Source organism: Anolis sagrei, chromosome 5 (genome assembly GCF_037176765.1).
Source record: "Anolis sagrei isolate rAnoSag1 chromosome 5, rAnoSag1.mat, whole genome shotgun sequence".
Lineage (NCBI taxonomy): Eukaryota > Metazoa > Chordata > Lepidosauria > Squamata > Dactyloidae > Anolis > Anolis sagrei.
This window is the reverse complement of record NC_090025.1, coordinates 19176729-19193222: the sequence shown is the minus strand read 5'-3', so window position 1 is coordinate 19193222 and position 16494 is coordinate 19176729. Positions and strand designations below refer to the sequence as shown.

Genomic DNA, 16494 nt, shown 5'->3' with positions numbered 1-16494 from the left:
AGTTATGTTGGAAAAAGTGGAAGGAAAAAGAAAGAAGGGCTGACCAAGGGCAAGATGGATGGATGGATGGTATCCTTGAAGTGACTGGCTTGACCTTGAAGGAGCTGGGGGTAGCCACGGCTGAGAGGGAGCTTTGGTGTGAGTTGGTCCATGAGGTCACGAAGAGTTGGAAGTAACTGAACAAATAAACAACAACAACAAATATGAATAAAAATCAGTCAAAGGTCTATCTAAGTAAAAAAAAAAAGATTTTAGCTTGTTGGTGGAAAGAAAGTAGGGATAAAGACTTCCTATGGAAGGATTAGCCTGGGAGCTTGAGAAGGCTTTCTCCAGTGTCTTCACCAAATGTGCTTGTGATTATGGTGAGTCTGAGGGAAAACCCTTGCTGGAGTGCTTAAAACTCAGGATAGCTCATCTAGAAAAATATGGTCTGGACCCAAGCCATATATAACTTTAAATGTCATAACCCATACTTTAGCCACCACTGAAACTTGAGCATCAAGACTCAGATCTGAGTCCACTAGTACGCCCAAGCAGCCAACCTGAGATATTGAGTGAGTTAAGCTTTATTCATCTCACATGGAATCCCTGTTCTGGTTTATGACTGACCAGGAGCTTGTCTGGATTAAGTTTCAATTTGTTCTAATCCAATCCATTAATGAAAGCATACAATGATTTAGAACATAAATAGCTGTCTTGTAATTAGATAGGAAAGACAGTGTGGCTTCGATGCTATTTGCATACTGGTGACCCTTAAACCCCAAAATTTCTGGGTGTCTTCTCCCAGGCCCCTTCTGCACAGCTGAATAAAATCCCACATTATCTGCTTTGAACTGGGATCTATGGTAGTGTTGACTCAGATATTCCAGTTTAAAGCAGATATTTTGGGTTATTCTGCCTTGATATTCTGAGTTATATGGCTGTGTGGAAGAGCCCCCAATGGTTTAATATATTTATTTATTATCTATTTGCATTATTTCTACCCCGCTCATATCAGCCGGAAGGCGACTCAATTGTACACAATTGGCACAATTCGATGCCATAAAAATACATACATTGATAAACAAAAAGAACCATTATAGTGGAATTAGACATAAGACAGTGCATAATAACAATATTAAAAACTAAAAACTATATCCTCTCATTCAAGTCCTTATCCGTTCCATTGTCTTGGGCCATTCCTGGGTCATTTTCCAATTCAAGTTTGTTTATTTATTCGGAGGTTCCAAATGCTTGCTCGAAGAACCAAGTTTTTTCTCTTTTCTGAAAGGTCAGGGAGGAGGGGGCTAATCTAATATCCCCTAAGCAGGGAGTTCCACAGCTGAGGGGCCACCATAGAGAAGGCCCTGTCTCTCATCCCCGCCAGACGTGCTTGCGAAGCAGGCGGGATCGAGAGCAGGGCCTCCTCGGACGATCTCAAATTCCTGGAGGGTTTGTAGGAAGAGATGCATTCGGATAGATAAGCTGGAAATTAAACAGCATTGGGGGGGGGGGGGGTAGCACCAAGCCCTGAAGGGTACAAATATTTGAAATAAGGACCCCACAAGCCAATGGAGTTCCCTGACATTACCTTCTGAAGCTGTCAGGGTCTGAAACTATTGTATAACAGTGCCCTCAAGTTCCATTTTAGAGAAACAGACTGTTTGATGGTATTGGAAACCACTGAGAAATCCAACACAACTGTAGAGATATGTTTATTATAAAGTGTTATTTATACTGTGTTTAAACTGTATTTATGTTTTACATTGGTTGCCATGTCCTAGCTGTGAGAGATAGGTTGCCATGGTGACAAGGCAAGAAGAGGAGGTGGGCAGAGCTTAAGGAGAAAAAGGTTTGAAAGTGACAGTTAATTTTCAGTCAGGAGGATGAGACCCTGAGAGGAGGAGCAGAGTCAGATAGGACTCTGGAAAAGTAGTTCTGTCAGGAGGATGAGACCCTGAGAAGAGGGCAGAGTCAGTTAGGGCTCTGTGGTGTGAAGCGGTGTAAATTCAGTTAGTTCTTAGTATTTGTGAATATTTCTTCAGCAAGGGAGCTGAAGGGAAACCTCGTTAGATTGCTTGAGTTAAAAAGAATCTAACAGAGGGGGTTTTAGGATCGCCAGTAGTGGAAGACTGGAGATCAGTGGTTTGATCCGGTATAGGACAAACAGTGTGAATATTCACAATAGGGAACACTGAAATAATAAAGCACTTCACTGAAGAAGGAGTTTATGAGATTGTAACATCAGAAGCCTGAATGTATCTCAGCCAAACCATATTGTAACCATCAAGCATGTGCCAAGTTCAACATCTCAATATTGCAACAATTACGCTTTGTTAATAATAAACTTGTTCTCTTTGTTATTTTAAACCTGCCTCCTCCATTGATTTTATGTTCGGTGCAATCCACTCTACCAAAGTTACCTCACAACGCAAATAGGGAAATATAGAGACTTTAAGACCAGCGTCTCTAAACATATTGGTGGCAGTTTAATTTAATAGCAGTCTAGGAACGTCTTTACATTTTATTGGTGGCATTGATACATCTTTACATTTTTGGTAATCCCATTCGGTGAGATAAAGACTTCTTCACAACAACCAACTGGAATGGAACACACACCTTTGCGCTGTCTTCCCTGGTTATTCTACAGTAGTCATTTGGAATTTTTTACTTGTTGTAAAAACAGGTCATAGGAATTGCATCACTCTTCATTCTCTGCAGAATAATTTTTATGCTAAAGAGAAGTCTAATTTTTGCTGAGCTTTCTTTTTTGGAGGAAGCAGTATTCTTGCCCACTCCATCTACCCCTGGGCTCAACAAATCTTTTAACCCCCCCTCTCTCCAACTTGAGCTTTTAGACTTCCCAGCCTCAATGGCTTCATCATTTTATTTCTTTGTGCCTTTGTACCAAGTCTTCAGAGCACCTGAGTGCCTGAATGAAACTCTCTCCAGGCAGCAAAGGCGAGACATAGCTTGCTTTGGGACTTGTCACTTGTCTGCCCTTGAATTGGATGAATCGTCTTGGGAAGACTTGTGCATGGAAAGAAAATGAGGATTTGAATTAAGCATCCCCAGAATGGCAGTGGATATGCAATGAGCTGGCAGGTATTTTGCCAAAAAACTATGAAAAATAGACAGCAGCCCAGTAGTCCTGCTTGTAGTAAAGGTAAAGGTTTTCACCTGACATTAAGTCTAGTTGTGTCTGACTCTGGAGGGGGGGGGGTGGTGCCCATCTCAATTTCCAAGCCGAAGAGCCAGCATTGTCCATAGATGCCTCCTAGGTAATGTGGCTGTCATGACTGCATGGAGTGCAGTTACCCTCCCATCGGATTGGTACCTATTCGCTGCCCTGAGTCCCCTTTCAGGGGGAGAAGGGCGGGGTATAAATATAGGAAATAAATATTGATCTACTAACATTTGCATGTTTTTAAACTGCTAGGTTGGCAGAAGGGGTAGCTCACTCTGTTCCCTGGATTCAAACCATCAACCTTTTGGTCAGCAAGTTCAGCAGCTCAGTGGTTTAACCTGCTGTGCCACTGGGGGCTTGCATATTTTAATAATTTTTTTCTGATTAATAAGGCCCTTCCCCTAAACTAAAAATCCTAGGTTCTGCAGGAGGCAGCCACAGGATTTCAGATGGGCTACTCTTTACCTATTCTTAAAGCTCTAGTGTGACAACTCTCATATCTTTCTTTAGGTCTTCCATGCATGTTAGCTTTCCTGGAGGAACTAGAGAACATTTTTAATCAATTCCATGAATAATCAGATCAAAGTCAAAGCCCAACCCTTTTGAGATTCCAGCAGACAGCCAAAACTTCTGGTTCACAGCCTTTGCTCTTACAATTAGAATAACTTCTCTGTTCACCCTAATTGTGTGTTTTTTCAAAAACAAAACAAAACTATGAGTTGTTTTGAGCTGTTTTTAAAGAGTGTTTATATTTGTTCTAGTAATTTTTATTTGCTGTACATTGTGAACAATCAGGCAGCGATGATAAAATACTATAATAAAATAACAATTTGTTGTGAGTTTTCTGGGCTGTATGGCCATGTTCCAAAAGCATTCTCTCCTGACGTTTCGCCCACATCTATGGCAGGCATCCTCAGAGGTTGTGAGGTCTGTTAGAAACTAGGCAAGTGAGGTTTATATATCTGTGGAATAATGTCCAGGGTGGGACAAGGAACTCTTGTCTGTTGGAGGCAGGTGTGAACGTCCCACCTCGGAGTTTGAGATCATCTGGGGAGGCCCTGCCCTTGACCCCACCACTGTCACAAGTGTGGCTGGTGGGGACGAGGAGCAGGGCTTTCTCAGTGGTGGCCCCTCACCTGTGGAACTCACTCCCGGGGGAAATCAGGACATTAGGCCTGGGCGGTTTCGTTTCGTTAATTCGTAATTCGTTAATAATTCGTTAATTTTTCCAATTACAAAACGATAACGAACCATTCTGGAGCAATTATTAAAAAAAACGAATTTTTAAACACGTTTTGTAAATGCTTCGTATTTCGTTATTGTATTCGTTTCGTTATTGTTTTGAGGTCGTTTCGTTATTATTTCTGCATGTCTGGGCCAGTTTTATGGTTTAATTAGTGAAAAAAAATTATAATATCACACCAACAGTCAACAACAGAGGGAGAGGGAAGCTTCAGAAGTTTTTGGAGGTTTTTTAGCGTATTTCGCGGTTGCGTCCGCCATTAACGAATCGATTCGTTATTGGTTCGGAAATCGATTCGTTAATTTTTTACCATTTACGAAATTTCGTAAATATCGAACTTTTTAAAAGGAAAATTTTGTAATTATTTTAAATATCGAAACAAAAAAAACCCCCAAATACAAATCGATTTTAGAAACAAATTTTTCCGTTGTTACCCAGGCCTACAGGACATCATCATCCCTCCTCTCCTTCAGGAGGAGGGTGAAAACGTGGCTCTGGGACCAGGCCTTTGGGCACTCTGGCAATTAAATAAAACATTCAGGCGAATAAGACCAACAGGACTGATGAAGTGGAACGAAAATTGGAACTATGAGTTAGCGAACGCTGACCATGTAGGAGGAGGTATTGGGTTTGTATTGTTTTATTGATTTTATTGATTTTATGGGTATAATACTTGAATCGTTGTTACTGTTTATAACCTGTGAATTGATGTAATTTTTGTTGATTGTTCTGTGATGTAGGCATCAAATTGTGCCTTTGATTTTGTAAGCCGCCCTGAGTCTCCTTCGGGGTGAGAAGGGCGGGGTAAAAGAACTCCAAAATAAATAAATAAATAAATATTGCAATTGGTCATCTTGATTAGCATTGAATGGACTTGCAGCTTCAATGCCTGGCTGCTTCTTGCCTGGGGGAATCCTTTGTTAATATGACTCAGAAGGCTCATTGGATTTTTGCAAGAAATGTACACATGTTTCTGAGAGATTAGCACACCTTTTTGCATTTTGCTTCTATGTTCTCTTAATCTGTAATAAAAAAAAGTTGTTATGTAATCAATGGGATCTTTTTTAACAGTAGCTATCACTGAAATGGTGTGCTGCACCAGAGATATATTGTGTATAGTATAAACAAATCTACATTTGTTTGTCTACATTGCCATATAAAATCCAGATTATCCACTTTGAACTGGATTATATGGCAGTGTAGACTCCTATACTCCAGTTCAAAGCAGTTAATGAGGATTATTTGCTTTCATGATCTGGAATATATGGCAGTGTAGACCCAGCCTAAGAGAGCCAGGATAACATATTAGTCTGAACATTGGACTATGACTGTGGAGAGTAGGGTGAGGAGGACCACTTTGCAATTTCTAAATAAGTTATCAAACAAAGTAAATCAACTGCATAAGAAAATAAATATGCCAAGGAATATATGTGCATCCTCCCCTGTTCCCTCCACAGAAAAATATTGAGGAAAGTCACCTAATGCTTTGGATAGCAATGCAATTTGGGATGTCTTTAAGAGTTTGCTCTGTTTTCAGTACAGGATGTTTTCTGATTTCATCCAATTCAATTTTGGCCAGTATATAGAATAAATTTAATTAAGCCTTTTCCTTGCCAAAATGAATTTTGCCTAATGCAGAGTTAGGGAGACTGTCCAGTGCTGTTCTTAAGCATTTATAAAGACATGGATGGAGGCTAGAAATAACCAACAGCTAGTGAACATGTATTTGTATTTTACTCATAATCAAAATACCAAATCATATGAGATGTTCCACGTGTCTTTGAATCTAGGGGTGCATCTACATTGTAGAATTAATGCAGTTTGACACTACTTTAGTAGCCATGGCTCAATTCTATACAATCATCTTGCTATGTAGCTGCCAGTGGAGCAATGGGTTAAACCCTTGTGCTGGCAGGACTACTGACCAAAAGGTCAGTGGTTCGAATCCAGGGAGCGGGGTGAGCTCCCATTTGTTGGCTCTAGCTTCTCATGCGGGGACATGGGAGAAGCCTCCCACAGGATGGGAAAACATCTGGGCAGCTCCTTTGCAACATCCTTGCAGATGGCCAATTCTCTCACACCAGAAGCAACTTGCAATTTCTCAAGTAGCCCCTAACACAGAAAAACAATCTTTCTGTGAAGTGAGGAAGAATTCAGGAATGACCAGGTTGCTTGAACCAAATGCCGCTTGTTTACATCATCTATATATATAAATTTGTTAGGGGCATCCAACGAGGAAACAAAACTCAAAAACCCCCCAACGAAACTTAACCAAAATTCCCATGCCCATAACACAACCCACAAGGTACAAACATATCTACTCAAAATGAAAAACAACACAACAACACACTCACAAAACGGCAAAACAACAAAATTCAAAAAATCCCCCAACGAAACTTAACCAAAATCCCCGTGCCCATAACACAACCCACAAGGTACAAACATACCTACTCAAAATGAAAAACAACACAACAACACACTCACAAAATGGCAAAACAACAAAACTCAAAAATCCCCCAACGAAACTTAACTAAAATCCCCGTGCCCATAACACAACCCACAAGGTACAAACATATCTACTCAAAATGAAAAACAACACAACAACACACTCACAAAACGGCAAAACAACAAAACTCAAAAATCCCGCAACGAAATTTAACCAAAATCCCCGTGCCCATAACACAACCCACAAGGTACAAACATATCTACTCAAAATGAAAAACAACACAACAACACACTCACAAAACGGCAAAACAACAAAACTCAAAAATCCCCCAACGAAATTTAACTAAAATCCCCGTGCCCATAACACAACCCACAAGGTACAAACATATCTACTCAAAATGAAAAACAACACAGCAACACACAAAACGGCAAAAGAACAAAACTAAAAAAAACCCCAACGAAACTTAACCAAAATTCCCATGCCCATAACACAACCCACAAGGTACAAACATATCTACTCAAAATGAAAAACAACACAACAACACACTCACAAAACGGCAAAACAACTGAGCATGCGCATTGGCGCCCAGCCGCAAGTTCCCTGGCGCGCGCACATGGCCTTCCGGCCAACGTTCCCTCTGCGGAAACCATGCCCACTCCAAGCCCCGCCGTGCCGCTTCCCACACACACACACACCCTGCCGCACACACACACGCAATCCCACGCTCCATCACTCCCCCCGCCGCCGCATACACACATGCAACCCCACTCCCCCCACTGCCACACACACACACGCAACCCCACGCTCCATCACTCCCCCCACCGCCGCACACACACGCAACCCCACTCCCCCCGCCGCCGCACACACACACGCAACCCCCCCTGGCGCCGCACACACACACACAACCCCACGCTCCATCACTCCCCCCCGCTGACGCACACACACACGCAACCCCACGCTCCATCACTCCCCTGCCCCAATCTTACCTCCTTTTACTTCACGCCACCTCCAAACCCCACCCCGCCCCTTCCCGCCCTGTCAAAATCTAGGAAAGACAGGAAGGAAGGGAAGAAGGAAGAAAGAGAAAGGGAGGTAAAGAAAAAGGGGGAAGGAAGGAAAGTTAGAGGAAGAAGAAAAGGAAAGAAAAGGAAAGATGGAAGGAAAGAAAAGAGAGACAGCAGAAGAGAAAGAAAAAGGGGGAAGGAAGGAAAGAGATAGAGAAAGAAGAGGAGAAGGAAAGATGGGAAGGAAGGAAGGAGGGAAGGAGGGAGGGAGGGAGGGAGGGAAAGAAGGAGAGAAAGAGGGAAGATTGGCCACAGCAACACTTGGCGGGTAACGGTTGTTATTTCTATTATTATTATGATGATGCTATTGTTCCTATGAGACCCTTTTAGGGGGAATGGGAGAGGTGTCAGGTCCCAGAGGCAATGCATTGCATTATTGTTATTGTTATGATGGTGGTGAAATAAAAGGAAATAAAAAGTGAAAGAAGGAAGCAAACAGGGAGGGAAGAAAGGCAAAGGAAGAAAGGGGGAGGGAATGAAGGAAAGAGAGAAGGATGAAACCAAGTAGTGAAAGAAGGAAAGAAAGAAAGAGGTAGAGAAGGAAGAAAGGAGAGAAAGGGGGAGGAAAAGGGGGAAGGAATAGGTAGGGACCTCTCTTTCATAATAGTCCAGATATCTACCTCAACTTTGATAAGTTTTACTATAGGCCACAGCAACGCGTGGCAGGGCACAGCTAGTGGCTTAATAAACCAGTTTCTTGGTTCAGTTTGACATTCAAGTGCAGCCAGAATGTTTGTATCTTACAAAGAAAGCCGGATGGTAGACTGAAAAAAAGATTTGGATGTCTGAGAAGACGGTGATACTGTATATGTTGAATATCAACCCAGTCAATACTTTATTCATCTTGACATTGCTGTGCCTAGGTAGTAAGCTGAAATTCTCTTGGCTGCCTGCTCATTTGATATATAATTTGTTTTGTCACTGCTTTTGAATTGTTGCTATTTTTATATTGAATTTTGTTGTTGTTGTTGTTAAAAAGGCTCTGTCTCATTGGGACATGTGGCTGAATCTGTAGAAGGAGGAAGATCTTTCCGTTTAACCTTTAAGTGAAATGAAGTGAAATAAAGAGGCAAAACAACTCAGAGGAGGAGAGGTAGATTATAACTGCAGCAAAAAGGGGAAAATTTCTGCCTACAGAACCTTCTGCCTCATGTGTCATAGTAATTCAGCTGGTTTTAGGTACTGTAAATTTTGGTTTAGATAGGTGGGAATTAGCTCTGCTGTTTAGCCTTAGGCTTCAAGATGTCTGGGGTCAATCTTTCTCCTTATTTAGTGCAGTGTGACCCCTAATTTCTGGGAGACATATGTTCCTAGACTTAGTATTGAAATGTGAAACTACTGGTGTGAATCTATTTGAAATGCAAAGATACAGAATGGGGGATGCCTGTCTCAACATTAGTACGTGTGGAAAGGATCTTGGAATCCTCATGGACAACAAATTAAACATGTGCCAACATTATGATGCGGCAGCTTAAAAAGCCAATAGAATTTTGGCCTGCATCGATAGGAGCATAGTTTCTAGATCCAGGAAATTCATGCTAACTCTCTATTCTACCTTGGCCAGACCATGCCTGGAATTACATTGAGTCCTGACCTGGGCATCACAATTGAAGGGAAATATTGATGAGCTGGAATGTGTCCAGAGGAGGACAACTAAAATGATCAAGCGTCTGGAGAACAAGCCCTATGAGGAGCGCCTTAAAGAGCTGGGCATGTTTACCCTCAAGAAGAGAAGGCCGAGAGGAGGCATGATGAAGGACATGTGAGGGGGAGTCATAGGGAGGAGGGAGGAAGCTTGTTTTCTGCTTCCCTGGAGACTAGAACCAGAACAATGCCTTCATGTTGCAGGAAAGGAGATTCCACCTGAACATTAGAAAGAACTTCCTGACTGTGAGAGCTATCCAGCAGTGGAACTCTCTTCCCTGGAGTATGGCGGAGGCTCCTTCTTTGGAGCCTTTAAAACGGAGGCTAGATGGCCATCTGTCGGGGGTGCTTTGAATGCAATTTTCCTACTTCTTGGCAGGGGGTTGGATGGCCCATGAGATCTCTTCCAACTCCATGATTCTATGATGATAGTGGACCTTGTTGAAATGAAGCGTTCCAGCAGAAGTTAACTATAGAGTTGCATTGGAGAACCTGGAAAATATCTAGCGACAACACCTCTTTAGCATTGGCCAGCTTCTGGTGGAAGTATACTGTAGAATTACACTGGAGGATCTAGAAAATGATTAAAGAAATTGAAGGTACCAGTCCTGTGGATGTGAGGGCTGTACAGGTTTTTGTAAAGCTTTCGGGTTTGGAATAGATTTGGGGCAATAGCAGAAGAATTATCTTTCCAGGGTGCTCTGGAAGGATGCTATTCTTACAGCATATAACAACTCTGTTCCTGGCCTGTCTCTGTGAACTCCGGTCTCATGGGGAGGGCTTTTTCACAACTTCATAACTTTGATTCTACTTTTACTTTATATAGTTTTATGATTCTTCTCTAACTGTTGTGAAAACAATCTATAGAATTTTGGGAGCTGTAGTTTAGATATTATCAGCCAGAAAGCTCTCTCCAAACTACACCAATGGTTCTTAACCTGTGAGCTGCAGACCACTAGTGGTCCGCAAGGATTAAATCTGGTCCGCAAGCCTCCTTCCTCTTTTTTTATTTTATTTTATTTCCTCTTCTTTCACACTGCTTGCTGCTCCTTCCCTGTCACTTACCATGGCATATGTTCCGTATCAGAAACTAGAGCTGGTGTGGTCTATCCAATGCAATTTTCTGAATCAGCACTCCTAACTGAATATAAAGTTGACCACAAACGGATTTGTAACCCTTGTGGTACTAATGTTGGAGAGTGGTCCCTGGTCAAAGTGGTCCCTGGTCAAGTAGTTCCTAGTCAAAAAAAAAGGTTGGAAACCACTGAACTACAAGATTCTTCACTCCATAGGATGTTACGATAGCAGAACAATAGTACTATGTATGCATAGTGTGAAAAGCCAGCAGGACAGAGCCTGGAAAGGTTTCAATTTAGACTACAATGTCCAGAATGCACTTGTTTGCAGAATTCTGAGAATAAAAACATCTCTTTCCTATCTTCCCTATCAGGAGAAACCCATTTAGAGGTGGCTATGATTATTAGTTTCTGGTACCTTATGGCTCTGAATAGGGCCTTTTGTCTCCACTAGCTTGAATCTCATTTAAGTTAGATACCAAATCTTCAGGTTTTAGTTAGTTTTACTAGAATGGTTATTTCTATTTTTATTTCCTATTTGTATGTTAAGTTTTACACTGAATGACTCATAAATATCAGTTGACATTGTCAATAGTTATATCATATAATTTAGACTGTAATATTGCTAAGGTATATTTATTAATTATTGGATGTTGATGAGCTGTAATTCTGTATGTTGTGTTGTATTGTATTGTATGTATAGCAGGCATGGGCAAACTTGGGCCCTCCAGGTGTTTTGGACTTCAACTCCCACAATTTCTAACAGCCTTGGCTCTTTCCTCCCCCCCCCCCCCAGCTGCTTAAGCAGGAGTTGCTTGATATATAGCCAAGACTGGCAATAAATAATTGCCCTAATTTGTAGCAGACATATTTCTGGTTTCCAGTTACTCAGCCATTGCGACAACAAAGTTTTCTTCTTTTCTCCAAATTAGCTGTTGAATTCCCTTACTTATGCTAAATGTTGAAATGTAAATGTTGGAATTAATATTTTGATGTTAAACTGTTAAATTAAAAACAATTAACTATTGATGCTAAACCATGCAGCAACATTTCTAAAATTATTTTGTTTATACTTGTGTCAAACCAATGAATGACAAGAGTATTTCTAAAATGGCCACCAATGAGTGAAGTTACTAAGAAAAACTAATTGACACCCCCAAATAATGTCAGTGCTTTAACTACATGTACTTGGTGAACATTTTAATACAGCTGTTAAAAATAATGTCTTATTTGGGTTTGTGGATCAGGACCTTGGATAACTCCTTTAAAATCGACAATAAAACCTGGCATGAATTCACTATTCTGCTGGCATAGAAGTCATTGACTTTCAATGGAAATAAATATATAAAATGTGCATGAGTGATGTAATATGAATAATGATTATTTATGAATAATTGTCATTAATAATAATTTATAGCCATAATGGTATAATAGCTTTTTGGAAGAGCTTTAATTCTGATATGGTCAAGTGGAGAAACTCAAATCACCCTTTCTTGGTTTCTCAAATGTCTGGCAGGTGTGAAACTGGGGATCCAGACCCTCGCTGTACTGCCTCTTCTCTGAGCTCCAGATGAAGCGGAGGCTTTGCAGACAAGAAAACCTAAGGAGGGAGAGCAGCAGGAGGAGCTGGCGTTTAGCTGCAGAGCTTCAAGTCTTCCCACCCATAGGTGGCCAAGCATCAGCATTTTAAAGGTCTCAATCTCCCTTTCCTGCCTTTAGACACAAAGGTATGCTTCTTTCACCAAAGGACAGTACAGTCTCTCTCACTAGCTTTGTATTGACGCCTATTCCACATTGAGTACTTATTGCAAGTGCTTCAGTATTCTTTGGGTTTGGGTTTGGGTTTGGATGGGGGATTTGTGTACTTTGCACTGGCTAAGAGATTCTTGTCATTGTAATTCAAACTCTGGGGGTGGGGGCTCCAAATGCTGCAGCCCCACAGGTAACCCTTACAAGACCTGGCTTCTCCTAACATTATCATCTCTGAACAGTAATTTTGTGGGGGTTAGATGTACAGGATCCTTGCAAAAGTGGAAAAAATTTGAATTTACTTGAAAAAATACTTCTTTAGAGGTACATCTGCACCAAAGACTGAACGTACCACTTGAAATGCCAGTCTGAACTGCCATAACTTAATGCTATGTAATCATGGGAGTTGTAATTTTACAAAGTCTTGGCCCTTCTTTGCTAAAGAGGACCGATGCCTCACCAAACAACACACCCTGTAGCATTGAACCATGGCAAAGTAGTATCAAGCTGGATTAACTATACAGTGTAGATGCATTTAAGAATCTCTAGGTTCTCTAGCATCTGTGGTCAACTTCCTTGGAGACCAATTGACCACAAATGCTGAAGGATTTAGAGCAGGGGTCTTTTAATTTATTTTATTCAGGCCGGCTTTAAAAGAAGAAGGTTTTAAGTTCGGGGGTGCTGTGGTTTTTAGTTTTGAATATGTTTTTTTTATGGATTTTAACTTAATATTTTAATACCAATGAGAGTTAATTCTGTTTAAATGTTTGTATATTTGTAGATTTTAAATTGTATTGAAATGCTTTTAATGTAAGCTGCTTTGAGTCTCCTTATGGAGAGAAAAAGTGGGTATAAACTTAATAATAATAATAATAATAATAATATTAGGGTTACAGCCTGTGTTGGACGGGGTTACACTCCCCCTGAAGACGCAGGTTCGCAGCTTGGGTGTGACCCTGGATTCATCGCTGAGCCTGGAGCCTCAGGTCTCAGCGGTGGCCAGGGGAGCATTCGCACAGCTTCGGCTCGTGCGCCAGCTGCGCCCGTACCTCGGGAAGTCGGACTTGGCCACGGTAGTCCACGCTCTGGTCACATCCCGCATAGATTACTGCAACGCGCTCTACGTGGGGCTGCCCTTGAAGACTGCCCGGAAGCTCCAGATGGTCCAGCGCTCGGCAGCCAGGTTGCTAACAGGAGCAGCTCTCAGGGAGCATACCACTCCTCTGTTGAGCCAGCTCCACTGGCTGCCAATTCCCTACCGGGCACAATTCAAGGTGCTGGCATTAGCCTACAAAGCCCTAAACGGTTCCGGCCCCACCTACCTCTCCGAACGCATCTCCTCCTATGAACCGACACGGACATTAAGATCGTCCGGGGAGGCCCTGCTCTCGGTTCCGCCTGCGTCACAGGCACGGTTGGCGGGAACGAGAGACAGGGCCTTCTCGGTGGTGGCCCCTCAGTTATGGAATGCCCTACCAAGCGACATCAGACAGGCCCCTTCGTTGCTGGCATTTAGGAAGAAGCTCAAAACCTGGCTTTTTGAGCAAGCGTTTGGCTAATCAGCGCAATTGTACACAGAATGACGGTAAACTGAACATAGGAACGGTATAAGGATATGAGACTGGATCTTGGTTGCGATCGAGGCACTGTATGAATGGTTGTGTGTTTGTTATTGGGTATGCTGTGTTTTAATTGTTATTGTTGTGGTAATTAATATTGTGTAAACCGCATTGAGTCACCTATTATAGGTTGAGAAACGCGGTATAGAAATAAAGCAAATAAATAAATAAATAAATAAATAAATAAATAATAATAATAATAATAATACTCCAAGATATTGCAAGATAACTGCAATTGCAAGAGAACTGCAAACATGGCAGTTTCCATTCCCCAATCCATTCCTTGATCATAGCTAGAATTCCAGATTAGTTTGTTTTGTTACAGGTGGGTCAATCAGTCAATATTTATTTATTGCACAACCAGAAATTGCCTAACCATCTAGACAAGCCATAGTATCTTGAGCTGTGAACTTCCAAGACAAATGAAACTCCAGGAAGGCAATTAGAGAGGTTGTGTGATTGGGAAGCCAAGACATTTGATTCTCCAATTGGGTTTCATCTTTTTACAATCAAGCTTTGACATCTGAATTGGTTAAAATGCTTGGTGCATATGGTTGCAAGACCAACTGTAAGGCCACTCTAAATCCTTTTGCTGCCTAAGGTGAAGTAAAGATGGCATCCCTGACCCCATTACACATGGAGAAATGACTAAAATTCTTCTTTACGTATTTTACTTCTGCCCTACTTTTTCTCTCATAATTGGGACTCATCAGCAGGATTTTTTTCTATTCCAGAAGCCTTTTAGGGAACTGATTGTTTTACATTGAAAAGCCTTTTTATTCAGTGTAAAGTGTACAGATGGCCCACTATCCACAGATTCTGCATCCATAGATTCAACCATCCGTGCCTTTAAAATATTTTTAAAGAATTCTATAAGCAAACCTTGGATTTGTCATTTTATATATGGGATGCCATTTTAGTACACCATTATGTACAATGGGCCTTGAGGAGCCACGGATTTTGGTATCCACGATGGGGCCTGCAACCAACCCCCAGCAGATCCCAAAGGCAAATTATACTTTTATTGCATGTTTCTAAATTATTATTCAGAATAGTTTTGATCTTATGTATTTTGATGTATTTTTGTAATGTATTGTAGATTACTTATGCATTAATTCTGCTACCTGTAATTTTACATGCGTGTTTTAATCTTAACTTTAAATTAGATAGATTATTATTATTATTATTATTATTATTATTATTATTATTTATACCCTACCTTTTCTTTCCACAAAGAGACTCAAAGTGGATATAATGTGATTGATGCATTGAGACTGTTAAAACCATGAAAACTAGATGGAAAGGGGAAGGCAAAAGAGACTTGTCTTCAAATCATTTAACCTGTTCCTCCTTTTGGGGCCCAAGACTACTAATAGTCCTTATAAATTGCTCTAAAATAATGCACATCTAAAATTTACAATGCTATATGTATCAACAGAAACCTGTAGCGCACTCTGAATAAATGAATACATTTCAACAGTTGCTTAAATGCATGGAATTACTATCAGAAATGAGTTTTATAGCTATGCAACTGCATTGAATATTGCATGTAACAACCTCATAGCCCATGCTTTTCTAGGATATATGGTAATAAAGAGACCTCCTAAGGCTGGTCTCAAATGATTAATTTAATGGTAGAAATCACTTCATGCAGCCTGGCCCTGGATTATTTCTGTTCGATTTCAAGATCTGCCTGACATGTTCCCTTCCACTAATTCAGCAAACCACCAAATAAATAAAAAAGAACATAGGTTAGAATGGAGGACACACATAATTATCACCCTTTCATAGCTAATTGACTTAGGATGTTGAGATTTTCCTCCACATCTGAAAGCCAAGCCTTCTGATCTCTTAATTTGCTTACCTTCTTATTAATTATTTGCATCGGTAGCAATTCTGGGGCTTAGCTGCCTGCACAAACAGTATTAACAAGATGTGCTTTTCCTAGACATGTCACTACCATTTGATTTGACTTCCCTACTGATTTTTGTCCTCCATTTCCCCCATTTCCTTATGATTCTTTGGGGCATTCGATTGTAATAGTTTCATTAATCAGCAGGGTTAGAGGATCAATAGGAAACTATCACTAGCTACATTCAGAACCCATTATTTTGCATGCATACGTACCTTCAAGTTGACATACGGGAATCTCATGAATTCCAAAACATTTTTCAACAAAATTCACAAATTCCATCCACAGTTGGGAAAAATACTTTAAAAAAATCCAATATTATGCAAAATGAGGCTGCCTCTTTTGTCTAATTCCCTAATTTCCTTCTCGCACCAGCATTATCATTTGCTTCAGAAATGAGTATCATTGGGGGAGTAAGAAATAGTTGGCTAGCATACACAATTCTTCCCTATTAATGCCAGTGGATAAGCAAGGGACTGTGTTTGGGAGAAAAGTGCCAATTCTAATAATGTATGAAATAATATTTGCACTTAAGTAATACAAATGTAGAAGCAGATGGAAACATAGTTTGCTTC

At 40.9% G+C, this 16494-nt stretch overlaps 1 protein-coding gene and 1 long non-coding RNA gene across 7 annotated transcripts in view; both read left to right on the top strand.

The window, feature by feature from the left end:
* Positions 1–16494, top strand: part of LOC137097154 (uncharacterized) — a 336194-nt gene that overhangs the window by 134970 nt on the left and 184730 nt on the right. The window lies entirely within an intron of this gene.
* The window catches only part of MAPK10 (mitogen-activated protein kinase 10), a 272191-nt gene that overhangs the window by 70967 nt on the left and 184730 nt on the right, over positions 1–16494 (top strand). For all 6 annotated transcript variants that reach the window (XM_060779279.2, XM_067468579.1, XM_067468577.1 and 3 more), the window contains exon 2: positions 12156–12366. The gene's annotated coding sequence lies outside the window, so the exon portion shown is untranslated. The remainder of the gene's footprint in view (positions 1–12155; positions 12367–16494) is intronic.